Here is a 5,031-nt window from a genome sequence, read left to right as displayed (position 1 = left end):
CTAATGAATGGCATTCAGAACAAAAGATCTGTTAGTGAGAATAGACCAATTAGAAGGGACACTCTTTCAGAAGAAAGAAAAACGATAGGAATCGGCCTAGAAAGATGACGAGCTTTAGTGAACTGGATCAGGCAGATTCAACGAATAACACTGGACAATGCTAGGGCTCGAAGCTGGGAAAGGGCTTGTACTGATCCAACAGGGTCTCTTGACTATTTTAAAACAGACTGAGCCTGAAGTAGAACTAGAACAATGACTCTTCACCCTACGGCACACTTCTGGAAACCTTGTGGACCTCCAAACTTAACAGAAGGTCTCTGGGGGCATGAGTAATTTACATTGATGCACTCTGCCTGCCCTTATCCCAAGACTGGATCAAAATAAGATATATCCTGGAGTACAGTTAGCAGGAATAGGAACCATTCTGAATCCCACTCTTGTACTGGCCATAAGAAAGAGATGTGCCCTGCTACACAACAGCACACAATGGAAACAGTCTCAGTAAAATCATGTGAACTGAGACAAGATGACGAACTTTGTCTCCATGTTATGGACTGAACTGTGTACCCCCAAAATTCATATGTTGAAGCCCGAACCCCAAGCACCTCAGAATATGACTGTGCTGGAGATATGGCCTTTAAAGAGGTGATTAAGTTAAAATGACATTAAAAATTAGATTAGGGTGGGCCCTAATCTAATCTGACTGGTATCCTTATAAGAAGAGAAAATTTGGAGATACAAGGGGACACTGGGGACGGTTGTGCACAGAGGAAAGACCATGTGAGAACACAGCAAGAAGGTGGCCATCTGCAAGCCAAGGAGAGAGAGAATTCAGAAGAAATCAAACCTGCCAACAAGATTCTTGATCTTGGACTTTTAGCCTCCAGAACTGCAAGAAAATAAATTTCTGTTGCTTAAGCCACTCAGTCTGTGGTAGTTTGCTACGACAGCCCTATCAGACTAATACGCCATGTGACTTGGAACCTGGAAACGACCAAATCCTGGCCAATTGTGGTAACACCTGTCCATAATAACATCTGGCATATGGGCGAAGGCCAATTATGCTGTGAAGGTACAATACCTAATTCTTACTGACTAGTGGAATGAAACAGAAACTGTATAATAACCATAGTGTGTATATAGTATTACGTGTATAATAACCATAATATTGGCATTGCTGATACGATTCAATTACCTTATATAAATGTCATATAATACAAATATTGATTGTACTGGGAAATTGAATTGGCGCTTCCTCAGAATGTGACATCAATGGAAAATGGTTGGCTTTAGGAAGAACTAGATCTAGTTAACACCAGTTAATTAATATGGTAAATAGTTCTTCACAAGTTTATCATAAAGCACAAATAACTGTAGACCAAAGACAAATTAATACAAAAATATGGAGATCTAATTAATGGCTTTATAGGATGGATTAGTTGTTTCTTCAGGTCTATCCCTAGCCCATACTGGCTCCTCCAAATGCTGGGCATACTCATGTTCATATTATTACTATATCTGTTTTATAAATACTATACTAAATGTAGGTGCTCAGAAAAATGATTGTTTTCCTGTAAGAGAGCCTGGGGCAAAGGCCAGGAGGGTGAATTGTGTAGGAAAGAGTTGGCTTAGTGGGTCAACTCAAGTTGCTGAAACCCTGCACCTTCCCAGGAGAGTCTGGTTTCATGAATGGCCCTTGTCCAACTACTGGGAATTGAGCTCTTGGAATGTTTTAAGTCATAAAAGTGTTTTTGCACTTTTGGAGCTTAGAATCACACTATACCAGTATGTCTAGATAGTGTGTATAAATAATGTGATTTATGGTGAACATCTGCTTTCCTTAATTAAGGTAGCCTGTTTAGATAACTGTGATCAATCATGCAGGCACTGTGTGCCTATGTGACCAAACCTCAACAAAACTCTAGAATCTTAGACTCAAGTAAACTTCCCTGGTAGACTACACATCACACACATTGCTACAATTTGCGGATAGAGAAATTAAGTACATCCTGAGCAGTTCCACTGGAAGAGGACTCTCAGAAGCTTGTGCCTTGTTTCCTCCAGATTTTGCCCTGTGCGCCTTTCCCTTTCCTGATTTTGCTTTGTATTCTTTTGCTGTAATAAATCATAACCATGAATATAATGAATTTTGAGTCCTGTTGAGCCCTGGGAGTGGTCTTGGGGATCTACAACACAGGCACACGAGAAAATACGTAATTAATATGAAAGAAAGCAGTAGTGGAGGAATAGAGGAACAAAATAAATATATAAGATGCATAGAAAACAAATAGCAAAATGGCAGATGAAAATTCCACTTTATCAGTAATAACATTAAATGTAACCAGGAGAGTAACAGCAGACTTATCAAAAATATGCAAGAAAGACAGTGAAGAAATGTCTTTATAGTACTGAAAGAAAAACAGCTGCCAACCTAGAATTCTATACTAGTGAAATGTCTTTCAAAAGCAGAGGTGAAATAAAGCCTTTTTCAGACACACAAAAGCTGAAAGAATCCATTACCAGAAGACTTGCACTATAAAAAATGCTAAAGGAAGTCCTTTGGGTAGAAGGAAAATAATATCTGATGAAAATCTAGATCTACACAAAGAAATGGAAAGCACTAAAAATGGATAAATAAAAGGACATTTTTCTTATTTCTTTTTACATCTTTTTAAAAGATAACTGTTGAAAGTAAAAAATAATAACAATGTATTGTTGGGTTTAACATGTGTATAAGTAAAATGTATGACAATAATAGCACAAAGGCTGGGGAGGGGAATGTTATTATATTGTTTAAGTTATTATAGTACATGTGAAATGGACTGTGATAAGTTAAAGGTGTACATTACAAGCCCTAAAGGAACCACTAAAAAAATAAAGCATTATACCTAATAAGCCATTAAGAGATAAAATGGAATCATAAATAATACTTAATTAATCCAAAAGAAGGTAGACAAAGAGGAAAAAGTGAACAAAGAACAAATGTGTCTAATAGAAGGGAAACAGAAAGATGGTAGATTTAAAACCAACAATATCAATAATCACATTAAATGAAAATGGTCTCAACATCCCAATTAAAAAGCAGAGACAGTCGGGTGCCGGTCTGGTGGCACAGCAGTTAAGTTCACACGTTCCGCTTCTCGGCAGCCTGGGTTCACTGGTTTGGAACCTGGGTGCGGACATGGCACCTCTTGGCAAAAGCCATGATGTGGTAGGCATCCCACGTATAAAGTAGAGGAAGATGGGCACGGATGTTAGCTCAGGCCAGTCTTCCTCAGCAAAAAGAGGAGGATTGGAAGTAGTTAGCTCAGGGCTAATCTTCCTCAAAAAAAAAAAAAAAAACAAGCAGAGACTGTCTAATTGGATAAAAAAGTGACACCTAACTCCAGGCTGCCTAGAAGAAACCCAGATTAAATATAAAAACACAAATATGCTAAAAGTCAAAGGATGGAAAAACATACCATACTAACACTATCAAAAGAAAGCTGGAATGTTTATATTGATATCAGCCAAAGTAGATTTCAGAACAAACAATATTGCCAGGAATAAAAGGAGACATTTCATAATGATGAAGTGCTAATCCATCAAGAAGACATAACAATCCTAACAGTTTAGGCACCCAACAATAGAGCTTCAAAATACATGAAGCAAAAACTAATAGAATTGAAAGGAAAAACAGACAAATCCAAAATTATAGTCAGAGATTTCAACACCTCTCTCTCAATAATTGATAGAACAGACAGAAAATCTGTAAAGAAATAGAAGACAAACAACACTATCAACCAACTTAACCTAACTGATATTTACAGAACACTCCACCCAACAACAGTAAGATACATACACTTCTCAAGCACACAAGGAGGATCTACCGAGAGAGACTATATCCTGGGCCATAAAACAAATTTCAGTGAATTTAAAAAGATTCAAATAATATGAAGTATATTCTCTGAATTAAATTAGGAATCAGTACCAAAAAGGAATCTAAAAAATCCTATAAATATTTGGAAATTAAAAAACACACTTCTAAATATTCTAAAATTCAACTCCCAATCACGTTCAGTGATGAAAAGGAACAAGACTTGTTAAATCTAAACGGCTGATAATATAAAACAATTTGCTTGAAATATGGTTTTATACCTATACTTGAATATTAATTTGTCTGATGTTCTGGAAAGTCACAGCAAACAAAATATTAAAGCTCTGACATAAGCACTAACTCAGCAGCACTGACTCCTAGAGTGGCAGACATCACCTTTCCAACTAATTCGATGCATCAATCTAAAGAGCCAGGCTCTATCCAGATTTGCTGGCTCACATCTTTCCTGGGACAGGGAGACAAAGATTGCGGTTTTGATGGGCTTCAGTTACAGCTTCTGCTAATAGGAACAAACAAAATCCACATTGTATCAAAACACTTAACTGACAAGGAGGAGGAACTGACAAGTACAGATAACTTCAAAAAGAGCATAAAAGCAACACTTACAATGGAAGAACTGTAATATGGGTAATCTATCAATTAATCTCAGTTTATCATGATAATCTTCAAAATGAAAGGGAAAAATATAGTGAAGTCCTTCTAGTACTCCTAGGCTCCAAAGCGAAAATGCAGTCCATTCTACAGCTGCTTTCCAACCTTTCCCCGAATCTTTGCTAACTTTCATCAGCTTTGGTTGTAAGACACTGCCTTCTGCTTTTTTCTGGAGTTTTAACTTGTTTTTTGAACAGAGGACCACAACAGCTGCCTGTGGGGCTATAAGAGTATAATTAATCAAGTAATCAACCAGCAACCACCATTAAAATGTTTTAATATCAATGTAAAATGAGATCAGGGTTTTTACAAGCAAGTTTCAGAACATAAACACTGATTTCTAAAATGGTTTATCTTCCTTTCAGATGCCTAAATATGAATACATATAAATCTTAGGGATTTTTAAAAATATAGTATTTTTTCCTATTTTAATACTCCTACAGTTGATAAACATGCAAAATAACAAATTTCCAAATCAAAGGCCTCCAGTAGAAACATCCAAA

The sequence above is a fragment of the Equus asinus genome, chromosome X (assembly GCF_041296235.1).
Source record: "Equus asinus isolate D_3611 breed Donkey chromosome X, EquAss-T2T_v2, whole genome shotgun sequence".
NCBI lineage: Eukaryota > Metazoa > Chordata > Mammalia > Perissodactyla > Equidae > Equus > Equus asinus.
The sequence above is the reverse complement of the archived record's forward strand: the minus strand, read 5'-3'. Positions refer to the sequence as shown.